Source organism: Chamaea fasciata, unplaced genomic scaffold (assembly GCF_029207755.1).
Source record: "Chamaea fasciata isolate MVZ Bird 193981 ecotype frontalis unplaced genomic scaffold, bChaFas1.0.hap1 SCAF_14, whole genome shotgun sequence".
Lineage (NCBI taxonomy): Eukaryota > Metazoa > Chordata > Aves > Passeriformes > Sylviidae > Chamaea > Chamaea fasciata.
In genome coordinates this window covers 3,994,492-4,016,000 of record NW_027094099.1, presented here as the reverse complement: position 1 = coordinate 4,016,000, position 21,509 = coordinate 3,994,492, and the positions used below count along the sequence as shown (strand labels likewise).

The following is a 21,509-nucleotide window of genomic DNA, read 5'->3' as shown; positions in this document are numbered from 1 at the left end:
TTGTCATGACAGAACATTAACTATCTCCTGAGACAGGGATAATTTTGGGGTGATATAGATCATCAGATTTAGAAGTATTAACCACCATCAGCTATTTCTTACATTTTGGTTTTTGGAGGAAGCAGCAAAAGACCAGAATATTTGTACAAGTATCAGTCTGGGAAGAGATATGAAATGTCATTATATAGCTGAGCTGCATGGAAATGAAATCAGTTTTGTGTGCTCCATCTGGGATGGCTCTAATGATTTTTGAGTGACTAGCTCATCAATATTCAGTACCTTGGCAATGTATTCTTTCTCTGACTAACCACTGCAGGGACTTTGACATGCACTAACTGAAGCATCTTCTAATTCAACTCAGATGCCATAGAAAAGAATCTGAATTCTGCACTGCTTACAGTGTGCTGCTAGTATTTGAATGCAGATTGACTGCAAGTCCATATTGATCCCTGATCTGCAATGGGCACTGCATACACAGGAGAAGGCATCTCTGTGTATTCATTGTGGAATTTTGTAGCACAGTACTACATTCTGTATCTTAAAAACACAGGGATTATAGTTTCCCATTTGGGGAATGGCTGGTCTTGTAAAAATTCCCCAAGAGTGCAGCAAGTTCATCCAGTGCTACAACAGTGCTGGCTGTGCTGTGTTTTCCAAAGTTCCCATCCAGTGGATTGCTGAAGTCTTAGAGTTGCAGTGCTGAGACCTGAGAATTCAACGTGGCATTTGATGTTTGAGGTACTATTTTAGGAATATCTCTGACAAGTCAGCAATACTTAAATAAAGTGAGGTTGCTGGTAGTAGCAGGCACAGGATCATTCCAGTAAGGACTTTGGGTAAGATAGATATCTAACAATAGATTACAGTGTAGGTTTGTTTTGAATCCCCAGTTATTTCTGGCATGGCTTCAGTTTTCTTAAATAAGATTAACATTGCCCTTATCTGTAAACTCTTGAGATGAAATGACTTAAAATAACTTGTGCATGGTTATGAAGTCCTTCTTTCTACTGAGCCTTAAAACTGAAGGAAAGCTATTGATGTGCTTTATTTTCTTTTAATCAAAGGGGAAAAAACCTAATATTTTACATTAAGTTTTTTACATTATCCGCAGTAGGTGTACAGTACCCTCAGTAGAATAGTGAATTGAAGGGCAGGAGGGCAGGTGCTCATGCTGGGAATATCTGATGTCTTTTGAAACGTCCAGCTTTACTGTCTAGAAGAGCAACAGTGCTGAAGTGAATGGCAATGACGGCTGCTGTAGTTTCAAGACCAACAAATGACTTCATTTCCTAGATAATTTTTTTTTTATGAAAAGTTAAGCACTTGCAAATTAATGCTTGCAACCTCTAACAACATGTTGTAGTGACACATTCATTACTGAGGTTGGGAGTAATGAAACCAGTCAGGAGTAAAGGGAACGCTGTGTATCTTGTGTATCTGCATGCATATGTAGGGTTGCTTTTTTATTTGCATCACTGGATAACACCATCAGGAGCTTCTAAAGCTGCTAAGTCCTGTTTAAACATTGTAATTCTTTTAACTTTGTAAACATGTTGAAAGTTTCAAGGGCGAGTATTAAAGTAAGAAACATTTGTTAGACTTGCATAATGTGAATTTTAGTGATTTGAAAGGGAGATGAGGTCCATGAAGAAGCACTTGAGTTGTAGATACATTTATTTTTAAATTAACATTTTAGCATCAATGTTTTAACACTCATGAAGACTGAAAATCTTTTTTGGATTGCAATATTTACTCCTTTACTGGCTCTAGTGTAATTTCTTTGCTTAGTTTGCTGTGTGAAGTTTAGCCTAAATATGTCAATGCTGAATTGATGAGTTGCATGAGAATGAAATATGGGATTTTTAGAAATACGTAAAAGTTGGCATTTCTTAAAGGTCCTCTGTTATGGTTTGGCAAAAATATTGTTGTTTTTGACAGCCTCAGCCTGTGGCCTTCAGGTTCATCGATGTCAGTAAGGATGAATGACTTTGGCATTTAAGGAGAAACTGGATTCTGAAACAATTAAAGTCACTGTTTGAGGTGTCACTGATTCGCTGTAGTGTTTTATCACAGATACATTGAAAATTAAGATACCTTGTCTACAAGCAAGTGATGGGTGACAGAAATAGTGCCTCTGCAAATCTTAAAATTATCTATCAAGAGGTTCTTCCACACACCTCTAATATGAACTTTCTTGGAAGCATTGATCAAACGCTGTAGGTTTGTTATAGCTCGTGTGTGTTTGGACAGCAGTTGCGGCTGTTAGGTCATTCCAGCTCAGTTCTGCAATTTGAGCTGCCCTAGTTTGTTATTAACTTTACTCTGAAGGACTGAAATGTGGTTGCTTTGCTGCCACAAGTCAAGTTGTTCAGGTTTTTCCTTAATTTGGCTTGATGTGTTTGTCATTTTGGAAAGCAGTGTTGTAACATGCTGTTTCTTCCATGAACCTCTTGGCTTAGGTAAAGTATTTGAAGTGTTTTTCTCCTCACATGTCTCCCCACAGCAGTACTCTGATGTGAGTTAACATCTAAGTCTTGCTTGCTGCTAGGCTGTCCTGTAGACCTGTTCCATTATTCAGAGATCCCAGATTGGCAGGAAGGAACCAGTAAGTACAATGGTATGGGGGAATGTTTTACTGGTATTTAATGCTCTACATACCTCAAAGCCAGGTAGCACCAGTCAGAGTGATATTGTGTGTGCTTTAAGAAACCTGGCAAAACAAGTGGCCACTGCCAGCATTTATTTTATACTTAGCCTCTAGGTGTTAGTATACGTAGCTGATCTGTAATCAGAGTTTAGGCACTCTACCTTAGAACTGTATTTTACATCTGGATCCCTTAAAATATTAAATGTAAAAAAGAGCAGAAAATTCTCTTAATATATCTATCTTCTTTAGAGTCTTAGCATCTTAGGCAAAATATTTGACTACATAACATATAAAATTGTATCAATAGAAGGAAGAGCACTATAAAGTATTCAGAATAACAATATGAGCAGATTTAATTTGACAGCCTGGAGTTTGCTGTGAGGAACTTTTGTCTTTGACCGGATGTCGCGGGCGCGTGTGTGTGTGTGTTTGTGTTTATTCACCTCCTCTCAGTGTTCCTGGCATGTGAACTATTCACTGGAATTATTTGTGTATTGATACATGGTAAATACATAGGAAGATTTGTGTTGTACATTTTGTTACAGTTGCTTGGTTTGGAAACAAGTCTTGTCATCTGAGCACCATTCTTTCTAAAAGCCCAGGGAGTGTCTTGTTAGGTGGCATTTCTGGCCGGAGACTGATATTTCTGCCCAGATGTCTGAGCTGGCTTCAGGAACTGAAGCACTGTAGCTGTAGTAGCTGACTTGATTTCCCCACTGATCTCATGCTTAGGGCCTTTTGCCTTTTTCTTTTCTGATTCCCCCCTTGGCCACCTTTGTAGCTGGAGCTTTAGCAGGTATGCTGAAAGGCCTTTCTGGTTTAGGCACATGCAAAGTGTGTCATCATGTGTCATCACCAATGTGTGTTTTCTATGATGAACAGCTCAATGTATCACTCCATCTCTTATTTCAGACCACTGAGGCTGGGTCCCTGATCAGCAGCCTCAGGGGACTGGTTTGGTGCCTTTGCTGCTTTGTGCTTTGTTCTGTTGTTGCAAAGTTGTGGATAAGACCAGGAACATCATATTTGAACAACTGCTCTGGAGGAAATGGTATTATCTGTAGAGGAATGGAAAATGAAGAGAATGGTTACTGAAATAATTGTTACAGCAAAAACAATGAAAAAGAAAAAAGTTTGGGTTTTTTTTTTAGCAATTCATTAAGTTCTCCTTACTGGGAGTGCCATAATAAACACTGCATGGTATTCTAAACATCTGTCATGCTGCAATAATTGGGTCCTAGGGAAACACCTGAACTGGAAAAAACCTCCTGGGTTTTGTTGCCAGGATTTCATACTGTCATAATTTAGAAAGGGGAAATGCTAGATTTTTTTTTATCATTGCCTCAATTTACTATGAGAGGAGGCAGAAACATGAAAACACTTCAGTTCAAATGTGACGGGAAACTGCACATATCCCTCTGAGAGAATCTATTGATGTCTTCATCAGTTATCTTGCTCTGAAAACTAAGGTTTTTTCATCATGTGAAAAATGTGTTGACTTTTTAATTTTTGTTCTTTTTTCCCCCTCTTTTAATGAAGATTGGCATGGTAATTTAGCTTCCCCAATATTTTGTTTGAGGCCATTTTTGGCCACAAGAACATTCCAGTGTAAATAAAATTTAATTTCTTTTCCCACTGCCATTCCTGTCTCCACTGGCATGGCTTTCTTCTGTCAATACAGTTGATTCTTAGTATTAGTTATATTTAATTGTCTGAATACCAACTTGAGTTTGCTGCTGAGTTGATTTTGAAGTGCAAACACTCAGACTTATCTGGAATTTTCTAAAGATTGCTTCAGCTGCTTACTGCCCTGCTGATATTTATCTCTGGTATTTGGGGCTGTTACTGTGTATACATCAATGGTCACAACTATTCCCATGAAGTTTTGCTGCCGCTGTTCCAGATTTGCAAACAACAAAGAAAAAAAATACAGAATTTGCACTCTTTCTTTATCTCACTATGTATATATGTAGAGTAACTCTTAAAAGCTCTGAGATTATTTAAATAGGCTTAATTATATGCTAGCTTTTAAGTAGGAGGACAGGCTATAATAAAGTGGCCTCTCCTACCTGGGGGGGGAAATGTTGAGCCTGGCGGACGCAGATGTAGCTAATCTCCATTGCATTGTCAGTCCAACAGTAAAGTTACTGTTCAGGCAGAGCTTCCCAGCTTACCTGGCTTTTTGGCTTGTGAGGGCTGATCTTAGGCAACACTGAGGTTGCAACCAAAATATTCTTAGTTATAGTTAGGGCTCGTGCTGTGTCACCAACCCCACAGTGTTGCCCAAGTGTCCTTGACTTCTGTTCAGATGGAGTTCCAGGATGTTTGCCAGTATGTTGTTGTTCAGCTTCTTTGAAAACCTAATACAGCCTCAGGTGATGCGTTTGTGTCCTGCTGCCAAGTGCAGTTTGTTGCAGGTAGGGTTGGTGACTGGATGTTAACAACTACAAAATGTGCAACTTTGGGGCTAATATTTTTATGCTGACAGGGCCCATAGTTCAAAGATGATTCTAAAGGTTCTTTCTGTAAGAAAGAACTGCTCATAGTATAATGTAACCTAAAATGTGGAGCTAACTTAAGCAGCCTAATAAAGAAAACTTCAACACTATGAGCTTTAGTAAGCTGTGTCAGTTCATGTTTGAAGAAATGTAAAGCTTGTAAGAAATTGGTGCTGACTGTAAAGCTAAAGGGGTGTTCCAAAAGGAATTCCATACTGCCTTTTCTAGCAGTAGGAATAGGCCTTGAAATATTTGTCAGTATTGAAATATTGAAGTATTTGTCCCGAAGTTAAAGCTAAGGCATGATTCTTGTTTTAGAGTTTAAAAAGTCACAGTTAAATGAGGTATAAAATGGTGTGCATTTTAACTAAACTCTGCACGCTGGTTCATGTTCTCTGAACCTTCTAGATAGTAGGAGGGCCTTTTGCACCTGTCCACATTTTAGCAGAATTCTTCTTCTTATTCCTGTTACTCTGTTATTCCAGAGTTGTCTACCTCTCTGCTTTTTCTCCCTTAGATTATTTATGTGCCATTCTCAAAGAAAAAAAGTCCGATTTATGACTTTGAATATGGCATTGAACCTAAGTGATACTTGATAATCAGGGCATATCTTATCAGTCAACTCTATATATCTGGAGAGTTTTCTGAGGTCTGGATTACAGAGAAAGTCTGTTTCCTGAGAGGTAGGAAAGAGTGGGAGAGAATTTCAGTTTAAATATTCTACCAAATATTTTTTTCCTTGTATATGCTTTCCAAACTTCAAATAAATAGATAAGCAGTTCCAGCCAGTTAATTTCAGGATGTATCAGAAGCTGTTACCTTCATACATAAATGGATGAGAAGTTAAATATCCTTTGAAAATGTATAAAGAAATATTGAGCTTAAAATATCTGCTTTGACCAAGTTAAATAAATGGACAAGATGCATTTAATAACTAAGGGGAGACAGAAGGAAAGCTTAAACATGTTAGGGGCAGTAAAATAATAGAACCCAAAAGTCTGAGGAGCTGCCAAGTATGCTGGCAGTGTAGTACCAAATCATGATACATAGTATAGAGTGAAAAATCTGGGCTTATATTTTCAGTGCTTATATTATCATTCCAACATAGTTCTTTTCCTGCAACTTGAGGTATATAGGAATTAGAAATGCAGCTAACAGAAGGAAACTTTGAGCAGCTTCCAGTGTTCGGGTGGTCACTGCCTGATATTTGAAACAGTTGAAAGGAATTACACACGTCTATAATTTGTGGACCCTTTTCGTCAAGGGTCCTTTAAAGGAAGATCTTACTTAGATAGGAGATGGGAACAGAGTTAAAGTTGTTCCTTCTTGAGTTAAAGTGCTTAACATTATAGAAAAAAGCTGCTATGTGAAATTATGTAAGATAAAGAACATCTTAGTGGAGTTTAATACTTGAGACATCAAAGATTTTCAAGACATGGGAGTGCCTCATGCATATTCCCTTTTAGATTACAGAACAAACTTTGCCATGTGTAAAAGAGCACTGGAGCAGGAGCTGTTTTGCCCCCTTTGTCAGCAGCTTTGATTGCTGTCCCAGAACTGGGTTCTCACCCTTCTGCAAGGTCAGGGACATGCCGCTTCCTGTGTGAGGCAGCAGCTCAAGAGGGCAAAAGCTGTGGAAACTTGCTCTGCAGCTTAGGATTTTTTCCATATTTCTGCAACTCTTCTTTGGTGGGTGGGAACTTTATAAACAGCTGCCATGATCAGATCCTTAAAGAGTCTTGGGAAACTCTTAGAAAACTCTAAAGGTGGAGCAGACTTTGCATCATAACCATGGATGTTCTTGGTCATCAAAAAATGCTTTCCCTGGGTAAACAAGGTAGTATTTACTTTTATAAGGTTCTTGCAAGAAAGCCCATTGTAAATTGAGGAATAGATTGCTTTTCTTTACTTGGAATCTTAATTTTAGTTTGCAGTTGGGATTTAAAAATGCTACCACCTCAAAAATCCAGTTGGCAGTTTATTATGGTATTATGCAAAACAAAGAAAGCTTCCTGTTTAGCAATTACGTGTGCAGGTGTTGTGTGATGAGTTTGTTTGAATTATTTTGCTTTCACTAAATGATTAGATGTCTCTAATTTTGAAGTGAATTATAAATTACCAGACTGAATTTTAATTGCATACCTAGACTTAGGGGCCAGTTCCAGAAGGTGCTTTCATCACTGGACTGTACATTGGCATCGTGTTTGTTTTTCCTCTGTAATAGTCTTGCCAGAATATCTGAAACAAAATTCCTTCCACCCTACTTTTGCTTGGGATCTGAGGAGATCTATTCTAGGTAACAAAAACAGTAAAAGAAGTGTTTGTTTACTAGGGGAAGTTAAATAGGTGACACAGTAATGATGTTATGACTCACTAGGAGTGTGACACCAAAAAATCTGTGGAGAAATAGGTCATAAAGCCCCTTGAATTACAGGTTGGAGAGAAACAAATGGTTGCTACTGTAAACTGAGTTCCTCTGGAAAATACCCTTCAATACAGTACAGAGTGAAGAGCTTGCTGTGACTTCCTTGTGGCCACACATCTCCATGTGCCATACAGCCTGTCTTCAGTGTTTCTATTGCATGGCTGCTAGCGCCCATCTCCATCCAGGGAGTAGGATAAAGGCATCTTAGAACTTCAGCAGAGTGAGTTAAATTGTATGTGGATTCCATGGGAAATGGCAGTACAGGCCAGGCTACTCTCTTGAGCATTGAGGTGTTTTGTCTTTGAAGTAAAAGTGCTTCAAATTATGCTGCTGCTGTCTTCAAGTGGGTCAGATTATTTGAAGTCCTTATGAGTGGTGTCAGCAGGGTAACACATGCTCATTAAGAAGGTGGTCATGGAAGTAAATAGAAGAACAAATCAAAGGAGCATTAGTGCCATGGAAAACCAATATATACAATTTCTGACAAGTTAATTTTACGTTGATTGTAAAATAGTAAATTAATTAAAATTAATTGATTGTAAAAATTCTTTAATCAAATTTCTCTGACTTTAGCACTTCTCCCAGTGTTTCTATGACTTGAGCTTTGATGATACACTTGGGTTACTTTCAGCATAACTAATGTGGTGGTGTAGAGTCTGTGAAGTTAAAACTGTAAAGGTCTGTTGATCTGAAGGTCCAACACTGGTGCTTGGCTGTCGGTGGTTGAGCTGAACAAGGAAAAAGAGGAAGAAATAAGTGTCTGCAGCTTTTCTTCCTTATTAGAAGCATTGAGGGATCAGATTCAGTCTTCACTAGATAGAAAACTCGGTAGGACTCAGTTTACATTCAGTGAGAGGCTGCCTCTTGGTTTTTAGCTGTTCACTTTGACTCTTTCAAACCATCTGGGGATTTTACTCAGGCTCTTTCTTCCTCCAGGGAATGTGGTTAAAAGAAAGGTGTCTGCAAACATGTCAGTACAGATTTGTCACTGTCAGGTTACGTCTGAATCTTGATCTCATTATTGTGGGCTTCTGTTTAGTTTAACAGGAGTTCAGCCATCCTTCCATTTACACAGGGGAAAAAAAGCAAAAAACCCTGTACTTTCATTGTAATTGTTGCTCTAATGTAAATTTTTTAGTTGCTGAAGTCCATGCTTGGATCATCTTTAAACAAAAATTTCGTTTGAGGTAAATTGAGTTAAATGGAAGGAGAGATGCTGGGGTATCTCAGTCTTCATTTGATGCTTAAATTCTTCTAATGCTGCAGCTGCCTCTGCAAGCTCTTTTTCTACGAACTGCTGCAACTGTTGTGGTCCTGGCTGTTGTCTTCAGTGTGCACTATTGCTTCCATGTTTAGCAGACTTAACTTGTTCATCACCTGCGTGCTGTCAGCTTTCTCTTTTTTGCAGCCTGAATTTCCTGACTTGGCTTTTTGCCTGCTTGCTGCAGAAGGCTCCTAAGGGAACGATGTTGGAAAGGTCGAGCTTCTTTAATATGACAACTCTGTCATTTTTTTGTTACTTTGAGTAATTTTTTCTTTCCCATTTTCAAATATTGTAACTTATTTTACAATACAATGCAGTGTAAATTTTTTTAGTTGTTACTTAGAGTTGGTAATAATTAAGGGTGCCATGCCTGTGGTTGAGGTCAGATTTTGGTTAGCAATTAAACACAATTAGGACCTGCTTAATACTGCTAACCTTCATTCAGGTACAAGTGAAGGGCTGTGTTTCTTCCCATTGCATCCAAGTGAAGTTGGTTCAACTGAAAATGTGAACTCTGAGCATGGGTCATCAAAGGGGTGATGTTTCCCTAATACTAAAGGACTGTGACTCTGGTGATAGGGCAGCAAAAGCAGTAGTTCTGCAGGGGATTGACTTGCATAAGGCAGTTGTTTGGGAGAGCCACAAGTGGTGGTTTCCCAGGTGTTCAGCCTCCCGTGGTTGAGTGTCTCGAGCTTCTTATCATCAAACGTGATTGCCACAGACAGTTTCTTCATAAGCACTACATGGAAAGAGGAATTGCCGCCAAACCTTCTCTTTATCTTCCCCTTCAGCCTGCTGTTTTCTACCCTCTGGTCTGTCACTACTGGTCCTTTGAAAGCTGTGTATTTGCTTTGGAAAGGACACTCTTACTCCTTTCCATATTCAGAGAAGGGAGGTAGCTGGAGCAATCTCAAGCCATCAAGCACCTGTGCAAGGCTGTGAAAGATTTCCTAGCTTGGGGATACAAAAGAAAGACTCAGTTCTTGTCCACTTCCTTTTGTGGTTTGTGTGGTTGGTTACCCTTTCAAGGGTAAAGGGCTTGGAAACCACAGGACTTAGCTTTTATCTGGGACTTACTGAGAGTGTGGTGGCCTTATTTTATGTCTCAGCCTGGTGGGGAAAGGGTCTGCTCCACTAATAGGGAAAGCAATTAATCTCTTCCCATCTTGAACTGAGGAATTAGTGCAGGAACCTTTGAAGGTTAAAAAGTGTGGCAAACAAGATTTCCAAGTTCTCCCTTGTAATGCCTGATTTTATATCTCTATAAGGCTTAACCCAGTCCACAGGAACTTTCCATCAGGACTTTCATGTTTACTTTTAACAGTTCTCTTGAACGCGTGCATTGCCTTTTAGATTTAAATAGTGTAATCTGAGATGAGAGCAGTATATCAGCACTAAATATATCCTTACAGCAGAGCCCAGAAGTCCAGCCTTTGGAATCTAGTTTTTGAAAATAAGGACTTTGATATTTTTTTATAACAACACCATGTAATAAGTTGTTTCTCATGTGGTAGTGTAATTCAATTTTAATTTATTTGTCCACTCTCCTGAAGTACTATAAGGGGTATAGGAGCTGGTGTGATGACATTAATGTGAAGCAATTCAATTTAGGCTAAATGGTAGTGTTTAGTTTGTGGGCACCACGGGTTTGCTTAAGTAACAGGGTGTCAGAGTGTAAGTTGTAAGCTGTCATAATTGCGTAACGCGTAATCTATTCCATTTGATGGCAGAAATGGTTGAAATTGTATTGTAGCGTCCATAGTGGAATATGTTAATTGAATGTTAATGGAGAAACGTGGTTGGTGAAGATTTCAGTATAATTATTGCATGAAATTTGGCATGCTGATTAAGCATTTAAATTTTGTCTTGTCATAAGAAATGTTGCATAGAGTAGAAATAATGACATAAGAAAGCCTGAGCGGCTGCAATTGCATTTCATTACATTTTCTAGTATGTAAGTGCTGAAATGAAAGACACTGGTGTTCGTTCAAGTTTTAACTACTAACTTTCTATAGTTGAACTGGTGGTGTATTCCAGAGGTAAGAAAATTACCTAATGTAGCTGGATTTTGCTTGGTTTTTAAACCACAGCAGTTTTCATGTAGGATTCTCCTGACTGAGCACATAGCAAGCAGAGACACGGCCAGAAAGGCCAGAAAGAGGCAGCTTTGCAAACTGCATTTTCCAGATGAAACCTGTGGGAGCACGTCAGGAGCGTAAATGACCTTCAGTGGTGGGACAGCAAGCTCTGCACTTGATTGGATTTTTCTGCATTGCAGATGCTCTCAGATACATTGGTTGCAAACTAGTGTTCCAAAAATGGACTTGGCTGTCAGGCCTTTTTCTGGATAGTTCTAATGAAGTTATGGATGTTTATGAGAAATTGTGGGCAGACATGAGAAATGATGTCAGCTCTGTGAGGCAGCAAACAGGAAGGGAATAGGATGCTAGCTTCCTCTTTAAACACGTGTAAGTTGGTTTTGATCTTTCACTCAATAAATAAATAATTTTGAGTAAAGCTCTTTGTAGTCAAGGTTGTTTATCAGGTAGGCTAGAAATGATGGAGATAAACAGTTGAATGTTGCTAAGAGCATTTTAAAGCTTAGATTTCCCTGACTGAGGACAATTACAAGTAGTAAACAGGTTTCAGGTTTGGAAATCTCCCCATATGGAGAGCCTGATGTATTGGTTGCCTCTTTTGCTTACTGATTGTTCATATTGTTTGAAAGGACTATGTTTTTTCTCTGAGAATGCTAGGAAAGAATCAGTGAGCTTTGGTTCACTGACTGTAAGCTCCTCTACTTTTCTTTCCAGAAACTCTATGCATGTAACTAAGATGGTATTTCATGGCCTGGATTTTAGTGATGGCCTGCCTTTTCATCATACTCACAGTTGTATGTGAAACTCCAGGATTTGAATCTGTTTTACTTTCCCTTCCACTTACCTAGGCCATCATTTAGCAACCCAAGGTGCTGTCTTGGATAGTTGTGCTAAAAAATGCACATATTCACCTTTCTCTGGTGCATTTTGTGAATTTCTTTTGTTAGACTCATCTCAGACTGCATCAAGCAAGACAGTGGAAAGCCTTGTATGAAACAAACCATGCCGGAGTCAGAAGTGATTAAACTGTGGCTTTAAACAGCATAGCTGTCAAATTACCTGAAATTATCTAAAAATGCTCTAACCAAGCATGCATAGCATATTGAAAGATACAAAAGGTATTATCTTGGCTAGAGCATGACAGTGATTTTTTTTTTCCCGATCTCTAAATGAAAACGTTACCAGAAACATTTGCAGTTAAGTAGCAAATGGAGCTAACAGTGCAGGGCTGTGTTGCAGAGTTGGGGCGGAGTTCTGATGCCCATTTCTTGCACAGTGTGGGCCAAGCTAAATCAGATGGTTTAACAGTTAACTCTGAGAATGCACAAGGTCTGCCACACCTTGCATTGTGCATCCAGAATTAAGCTGCGAAGTGAAGAATACTATACACACTGGTCCAAAATACCCAATTTTATCAGAAGTATTTCTGTAGGAAAGAATTAACTTTCACCACAGTTTAAGAAAAAGAAATGCCCCACCCCGACTTTGAACTAACAGCAAAGCAACCCTTGCGAGCAGTTTTCCAACAGAGAACTCCTTAAGGCAGTCTTTATTCTAGTCTAACACTAGGCATTCCTTGGAAATAAATTTGAGAGCAATACCGGGATGGCTGGTTGTCTAGAAAAAGAACTCAAATTTCCTGTTCTCTTTAGCAGGTATCAAATAGCACAGTAACTAATTGTCTTGGAAAAAGTACTACTTACTTTTTAAAATTTAGTTTTGTTTGGAAGTTTGGCCACTTATTGATGAACATTCTGACACTAGTGTCTACAAATCTTAGTTACAGAAAAGACAGAAAAACAACTATTCTGAGTATCAAGTCAAATTTACAGCTTGTGTGGGAAGGCAAATTCCTTGGGAGACTGAATCATGCAGTCTCCTGAACCTCTCTGGAAACTCTCATTATTAGAAGTTTCTTTTGGTGTGAATATTTAATTTGGAGCGTGGACCTTTGAAAATTTAGATTTCATAGTTCATAACCACAGAAACATGGATTCTTTTCCTCTGGGCTAAATTCAAGTATTGTTAGCTTGTATCACCCCACTGCAGTGTGTTGGAATCAGGTCACAACTGGAATTTGACCATGTGGCTGAAACGTGCTTTGCTTGTTGACAATGTCTTCTCATTCTCCAGCTCATATTGCTGTGCACAATGCCTTCTGTGAAATAAAGCCCTAGAATTACAGTGGAATTTTGTTCTGGACCACTGGATTAAAGCAGGGCTTTTGCAGCCACAAAAGAAGATATGGAAGTACAATGTCACTTCAGTAAGTTTTTACTGGTGTAACTTTTAGCATTCAGCTGTATTGTAGGGAGAATTGTGTAGTTGCAAATACGGTGTCTTCTTCTGAGGGTAGTTTAGGGCCTCGGCATCTCTGCTGTAATTGTCACTTTTAAAGGCTGACAGCTTACTCTGGTCCTCAGAGGGGTGACTGCATTCATGGAAATAGTTAAAATGGACCCCGTGACAAAACAACTGCTTGTTTTTTGGACCATTGGGAAAGCTGGGAGTGCTTCTAAATCCCTGTGGAGAATGAGAGATGCCTTGGAACGTGTCCTAAAACTTGGTTGTTTCAAAGGAGTGCCTGGTAGGGGGAATTGGAAAGCTATTATGGAGCAGTTGCTGCTGGAAATGAAAGTTAAAGGGGAAAAAAAACCTCCTTTGCAACTGGAAGATGAAAACTTCAGAGAAACTGGGCTTCAAGTAGAGAGCACAGAGGTTCCTGGGAGAATTATAAACCACCCCATGACCTTGAAGAAAGCTGTTGTGTTTTTGTGAGGGTACATTTGGCTCTCTTGTGGTGAACACCCCCCAGGTTTCCAGGGTCCTGGTTGTTTTTACACTGGCCCTCTTTGCAGCTGCTTTCATTTCTGAATTTCATAAGAATATCTTTCATTGTCTTAGAATTGCAACTGTTGGGCAGGTGAGCATGGCTAGGTGTCCCTTTCTTCCCTGAAACATGATTTCTGTGAAGGTTTTTTGCAGCAATGTCCTGTCAGTTCAACTGAAGCACGGATGTCAAGGCAGAAGGCTCTGCAGATAGAGCTATTAGTTTATGCTTTTTCTGTTATCTCGATTTTGTTTAAAATTTGATTTTAGTGTTTTAAAGTCTGCTCTGTGATAGTTGTATAGCGCCCTTATACACTCTTGCGTTGTACAGAGGCATTTCATCTTAACTCTTTAGTTTCATGTGTCAGTATCAGATGACTTTTCTGTCTTACCATTTTTTGAATGTTCTCTCTGCTGCCTGTGATACAAACGGGTTAGGATTGTTAATGTTATATATACCCATATGTCTAAGGAAAATAATGGAAGAAAGAAAGAAAAAAACCTTCACTTCTGCTTTTTCCCCATTTTTTTTTCCGCCTGCTTTCCCTGTGACTAGAATTTCAGTATCCTATTTTAATTGAAATAATTCAGGTATATGTATCCTTTGGACAGAAGGCATAGACTGTCCATCATAAGGGGTTTTTACTTCCCAACCATCTGGTTGTTGTGAAAAAGTCTTCTCTGTCACCTGAGTTTTTTTAAGCCTTCATTTCTGTGTCCGTGTCCCTACAGACTTTTGCAATCAGAGGCTAATACTCTCCACCTTCATAGATTTCTGTGCAGTTGCAAAGATACGAGAAGGTAGAAACAGTGCCAGAGTAGATGAGCCTTTCTCAAATGCGCTGGCTAAGTTCTCGGCAATCGTAAAGATTTCTTTAGATTTACAATAGTGATCCTTGGTCTTTTCCCTGAAAGAGAACCTCTCTCCTCCAGCAATTCAGAAATATTTCAGAAGTTGGATATTGTGGAATTGAGTATTTTACACTGCTGAAACTTTGCTCCTCTGCCTATTGTGTGTGTTTCTTGAAGCTGCGCTAATGCCATGTGACATTTAGTCTTTGTTTGATCCTACAGTGGTGCTACTAAATACAAGACTTGATCTGTCATCTTCCATGCCCTCAGACTGATGTGTCCCCTGTCACTTTCTAACCAAGAAAAAAGTTTCCTCTGTAAATATTTGCCAGTTGCCAGTTCAGGACAACATTCTAAGTGGCAAACCAGAAGTGTGGTACTTCCCACATGCTGATCCTCAAGCCAGTCCAAAAAGAGCATTTGGCTTGGACATTCTTGGCAGAATTGCTTCCAAGAGCTTGTTGTCCATCTGCTCGTACAGCTAAGTGCAGTCCAAGGAGCCAGTAATACAGTTGTGGAAGACCTGAGTGTTAATAATTCATGAGAGCAGCTGGAGTGGAAGTAAATCTACACAGCTCTGAGTTGGACTGCTCTGAATTTTCAGGCAAGTTAGGAGCTTTGCTTACTGAGTGCACTATGACAGAAGTGGAATCTATCACTTAAAGCATAATGAACATTTAAAAGTTCCTATGATAAAACCCATTTAATATCTAAACCACAGATTTAGAAACAGGGCGATAAAGATGCAAGTTGAATAATTCAGTTATTGCCACTTGGCCTGTCGACCTGTTAAATGCTACCTACCAAAGTACAGTTGCATTGTTTCACCAGTTTTCATGGACATGCTCGCTTGCTCTGTTCATCCAAAATGGCTTACGTATAATGTCGTGCTAATCATTTACTTGATGTTGGTTCACACATTCCTGTGGTCTGTTACCAAAATGAGTGTTATTGAGCAGGTGTTTTAGTTGTTGCATTCAACAGTCACTTCCATTCTTGGTAGACTCTTTTATTATAATTTTAAGATCTGTGCCTTTTCACAGCAAAAGCTCTCTGGGCAGAAGTTTCAGACTTTTTTGCATCTCTGATTAGTGCCTGTTCCCTGGGCTCAACCTGTAGCTGAGCTGTTGCATTACTGGACCTCCAGATGTGAGTGTTACACATCAGGTTCCTTTCTCATTAACTGGGGTCTACCTGGATTGGCTGTTGCTCTTCTCAGTTGACGTAATTCGTGTTTCTGCGATACTGAGGTCAGCTGTCAACAGTGTGCTAACTTGATCCAATCAAGCCATTAAATGCAGAATTGGACACAGGTCATGGTTATCAAATTTTGCTTTTGGTGCAAATTCTGAATGTAGTGTTTTGGTTTTTTGGCAGAGAATGGGAAAAAGGTTAGGGTGTGTTGTATGCAGTAACTCAAAGTCCTGAAACTTTGCTACATGTTTAAAGTTGCCTGCACTATAAGTGTTGGGTTGTATTCATCTTCTTTGTTAAATGACTTCTTCTGCCTGAATGTTGAATATGGGTTGTGTATGCTTGGAGAATTAATTCACTGGAAACATGTCTTTTCTGAAGTGAGACTTTGGGATGAAAACCAGAGAGATTTTAGCAGAACTGTTAAGACTACTCAGCTGAGTTATAACAGTAATTTATCCTTTCAAAATCTGGAAGCAATAAACACTTCAGATGTGCTTTTCGAATGCAGTGGAATCAGTCCCTTGGGCAGATGCTGTACGAAAAAACTTTTGGAATTAACTTTGAATATCAGCTGTACATTATTGTGAAAATACTGAAATGCATTATACCGACTGGAGCTAAGAATGCTGTGTTTTACCTCTTCTTTTCTAAAGCATTCATTCTATGCAAACTGATGTTACAGCGTTTCAAAAAGACCAGATAGGAAAATTGTTTGATTTAGTTGGGTTTTTTGGCTTCAACTCCAGGACAATGAATGGAAAATCAGTGAAAATATATCTTTCTGGGACCTCTATTATTCAAAGTGTTAGAAGTCAGTTCATTCTTCCATACAAATAGTTTGATGTGTTGCTGACATTCTGACAATGCAGAGTAGTTCTGTTTTAATTTATTTTGCATTTAGTGGTTTTGTTTGGGGTGGGGGTGTTTTGGTTGAGGTTTCTTTTGGGTTTTTTTAGGCTAGAAATCCTACAGATGTACAGGGCAACGATGCAGGTAAAGGGATTGTCTCCATCTGCAGCTGCAGTGTTGCAGTTGTCATAAACAACTGAGACCAGCTCTGAGTGACTGAGATTGTTGAGTACTCGAAGTTTTTGGCAGTATTTAGGTGGCTTAGTTGACATGAAGGCAAACAGTGCTTTCTCTTTAGCAAATTGCCTTGGGGTGACCTGATTTAAGTTTCTTCACAGCAGGATTGTAGGAGTCTGGGCTGGTGTGTGGAGGAAGCTTAGAGGAGGTAACTTCAAGGTGAACCCTGGTGGGGCAGGAGATTTGAAATGGAAGCAGCTCCAGTGTGGGGGTGATTGGAAAGGACATTACTTGGGATTTGACAATCTGTGTACACAGCTGGAGGTCTGACTTGGTTCAAGACCATATCAATGCACAGAAGTGTTGGAGATTTGTTTGCTCCTTACCCTATTGAATAAATATAAAATAATAATAATAAAAATAAAATAAATAATAATATAAATATAAAACCCCCTTGATCTAACACCACCACATATCTAGAAGAAGGGGAAGCAACTTGAAAACAATTATTTCGTGCACCTAACTCAGGTGCTGTCTCATTCCAGAAACATGTGCTTGAAAAACTCAGTCTGTCCAGAGAAGGCATCTCTCCTCTATTTACTGGGAGGGGGGAGTGATAAGGAGATTGAGCTTCTCATGTTTTCAATTTGAATTGAGTATTAACAGCATGTATTTCTTAGGGATGTGTTTTCCAGCATTCCATCTCCTTCTTCCCCCACTTAAATAGTCCTTCCTGACAGTGTTCTCCCCTAGGACTCGGTAAGCACTGTTCATCCTGTCTGTGAACACTGCAAAGCATCATTTCTGTTCTTTAGGGGACTTGAAGGGAAGTAATTAAAATGACAGGAAGTGCTTGGGACTGAAAGATTTATGGCTTTCGAAAGATCTTATGAAATTCAAAGCATATTTGAATCAGAAAGAATTGATTTGGCAGCTGCATAGTTAAAGAAGTGCTGTTTCTTTCTGAAACGTTAACTTAATGTCCTCCAAGGCAAATCAGGCAGAAAGGGAACTGCTTTATGCATTTCTGGTATAGTGAACGGCAGTAATGTGTACAGTCTGTAAACATACTAAATTCTCAGTTGCTGAGGAACATTAATAAGTAGTAGTGATTAAAGCTGCCTTTTAAGTTCCCCTTCCCCCAGTCACGTCAAAAGACATGTACCTCCTTCAGGAAGTAAATGCAAGAGGCAGACACTCAGCCTCTTCATCCGCTTGATGTGTCTTCACTTGCATAAATGGCGGATATTTGGAGAGGGAAGTGTATTGGAAGTAGTTTGGGAATCATGGTTAGTGTTGAAATTTTGTATAGGAGGCTTGATTCCAAGTCGTGGTACTGGGAAAACATGAGCTTCAAGCATACAAGAAAATCAACAGGTTGTGCATTGGCCTTTACTTCCTCCAGAGATGGTTGATAGGATGTTCACCACGTTTTCTAGTGTTCTGAAGTTGTGTCTTTTCCCAGATGCTGATGGGGTTTTCAATTTGCGGTGTATCTATGCAATAGACTTCCTCCTCTTGGAAACTTCTTACCATGACTGTGTTGAGAATGCAGAGTGTGCTGATATGATGGAGTATGGAGAACACCTAGCTAAGGCCGTGTGTGCTTGCCTGTCTAAAGTAACAACATATGTACAGCCACATATGTGTATAGAGTTGGCCCAGGGTCACCTTCCCCCACACCTCAGTGTAGTTACATTTTCTTTGGTACCCAGGTTTCATTCTCAGGAGGTCTAGGGCTGGTGCTATTTGTTTGTTTGGAGATTCTCTGTGATGCAGATGCCTGGTCCATCCAAGGTTTGTTGGTATCCTAACCGAATAAAGAATTTAAATTTGTTTTGTATCGTTCTGCTTTGAGTTCAAAACAGTTTCTCACTCCAAACATCATAAATTTATATGCTGACATGAACTTTGAATATTTAGTATATTTGTGATTCAGCGTGTTTCCTTGCAGGATAGTTAATGAGTTGCCTAAATTAAGTGTTTAACATCTTGGTGTGAAGATACAGAAATTTTACAAACCACTGCTCTTCAGTCTACTGAACTAATGAGGACAGTATAAAAATGGAAGATCCCAGTTTTATGTCTGTTGAAGCTGGGTTTCCAATACTTTGTACTCTCTGAACTGTTACTATACTAACCCTTTGGATGCAAAGGTAAGGGCAGCCCAGCTTCGGAGAAGTATGTTTGGAAAGTTGGCAGACTTCCTTTTAGTCCTGCCAAAGAAGTAAATTGTATCTTTTGTCTGCTACAGTGTGAGTGGGCCATTGTTCCCTTGTGAACAGATTTAGCTGGCAAACTTTGTTAACCGCGGACAACCTGAGCACTACACCATTGGAATGGCAGGTGCCCTGTCTTGGTAACACGCTCTGAAGAAATCGTACCAACAGCAAAAACCTGCTGCTGTTTTCTTGTGGAGTTGGTTCCTTTTCTTCTCTCCCTCTTACCTGCCCACTGAAAAATTAATTTTGTTATTTTATTGCCTCTGCAGCTCATGCCCCAACCCTGGACATGAAATCTCAATTTCTAACAGCCATATCGCCAATGACTTTATTTGCAGGTATTGAGGCAGAAGTGAATGATGAATTGCATGTCATCATTGAAGGTGGAAGTGTTCACATTACAATCTCTTTGGGGATTGGGAATACAGCCTGTTATATCCTGGATTGGTGTGCCTTTTAGGATGAGTAGTTTAAAGGAAAATATGAACCCACTGTAGAATATCGAGAAGAGAGCTTTGAGGCCTGAGTGATTCATGACTTAAAAACAAAAGTGCAAATTCCCATATTGTTGTTTCTGTGGTAGCTGTTTATGACAGCTGAATTCACACTTTTTCATAAAGGTCATACGAAATGTACTGTTTTTTATTTATATTGCCATAGGAGGGCAGAAATGTAACAGGTGCCACTGAATCAATGAATCTCTGCCTTAGACTGCTGAATAACTGATTCTGTCATGTTCAGCACCATAAATGGATGAGAAATTTGATTAATTTTGACTTGAGTGCAAGTATATATTTGGATATTCATAGTGTACAGCGCCACAGCATGGGAAGAAAATAGTCCCTGTGCTGAGGAATTTCTGATGTGTGGGGTTGTGTTCAGTGCTCAGGTGTTGGTATCCAGCAGAGCACTGCAACTCTTCTAAGGCAAGCTACACTTGCTGTTCTTAGGAAAGCAAGGCTTAGCACCTTGTTTACTTTTGTGCAGACTGTTATGAAATAAAGGATAGCATTAATATAGATTCCAAATTATAAAAAGTCAGAAACTGCAGTTAGTGTGAATGGTACCTTGGTGAGGAAAGTGCCATGTACTCATTTTTGAGGACCTGTTGTTTTGCATTTTTACCTGTCATTCTAAATTACTATACATTGTATTATACAGTTGTAAATTGTGTATTTAGCTCTGCTTTTAAAAGACTATATTCTAAGCTCAAACCTATAGACAGATTTTAGAATAAATGAAGAAGTTGATGATGGCTGCAGTAAACTCCTCACGCATATTGCAAGTCTGGCATCAATAGTGCTTGATACTTGTCATTGTGTGGCCACCTCTGCCCTGCTGTTGGGAGGGTGAGGGTCACTCTTGTGGTGACAGGACAGGAGGTGGGTTTGACATGTGGCACTTCCCGGTGAGTGGCTCTGAGGAGGGCAGCAAGGCCTGGCTGCAGTCAAGTCAAACTTACTGCCCTGTCGCAGGAGAGCCTTTGTCATTTGATGCCAACAAGACAACTGTTCTGTTCTGGGCAAACAGTTTTAAAGAGCTTACCGGGGGGACTGAATGTGAATATTTGCTGGAGCTTTTTCTGTAGTAGTAGCCATAATAACAATCATAGTAATGAAAAGCTTGAAAGCTACCATTTAACTTTGACCATAATAGGAGTACAACTTAATTTAAACAAGATTGTCTTTCTCCTAGACAACAAAATTGGAACCTTTTTTTTTTTTCAATTAGATGGGAAGCTGGAGTTCAGAATAAACTTTGAATAATAACTGCTCCTTTATGAAAAACTATTGATTGCTCTTGAAGAGCCCTGAACAGAAGGCAAGTAATATTTGCCTGGCAAAAAGTTCATCTTCATGAAAACAGATGAACATTAATCACAGAAAGTTGAGTCAGCAGCATAATGTAAGAGATGAAATTTACATAATTTTGAAAATTAGTCAGTGTAGAGTTGACTTTAAATGATCACGACAGATACTTTTTTCCTGCTATATGCAGACATGAAGCCTTGAGAAGAAAATAATACCATACTTTGCTCTTGTGTTGCAGAATTTACTTGTTCTACCTTGTCAGACTTCCTCAAAAGTATTATCCCAGATGTGCAGGTCGTTGTAAGGATTGATAGGTGAAAAACAGTAGTTAAGATCTGATAAGAGTGAGGCAATAGTAGGTCCTGAGGGGCTGAAAGCTGAGTTTTGGCTGACCAGTGCAGGGATGAGCTACCACCACCGGTGAGATTCCCAGAAAGTTTGGCTGAGCCATCACTTTAAAAAACTTCACAGTTTTTACGGAATAACTTTTTATTCCAAGTAGGGAAGAATTGCATTTGAGAGTATAGTTTCATAAGGGGGTTAGTCAAATTTTCTAAATGCTGGAAACCTTCTAATAGGTGAATTGTGATCATTTATGAAGTAGTCTTGAAGCAAGTAACAGACACAGGTAAGAAGGAA

General features: G+C 39.3%; 1 protein-coding gene across 5 annotated transcripts in view; it reads left to right on the top strand.

Moving 5' to 3' along the window:
* The window catches only part of TLN2 (talin 2), a 138,925-nt gene that overhangs the window by 16,819 nt on the left and 100,597 nt on the right, over window positions 1-21,509 (top strand). Inside the window, exon 1 of one of the 5 annotated variants that reach the window (XM_066196712.1) lies at window positions 2,587-2,605. The exons of the other annotated variants lie outside the window; for them this stretch is intronic. The gene's annotated coding sequence lies outside the window, so the exon portion shown is untranslated. Of the gene's footprint in view, window positions 1-2,586; window positions 2,606-21,509 lie in introns of those variants that run through there. 5 annotated transcript variants of the gene reach the window in all.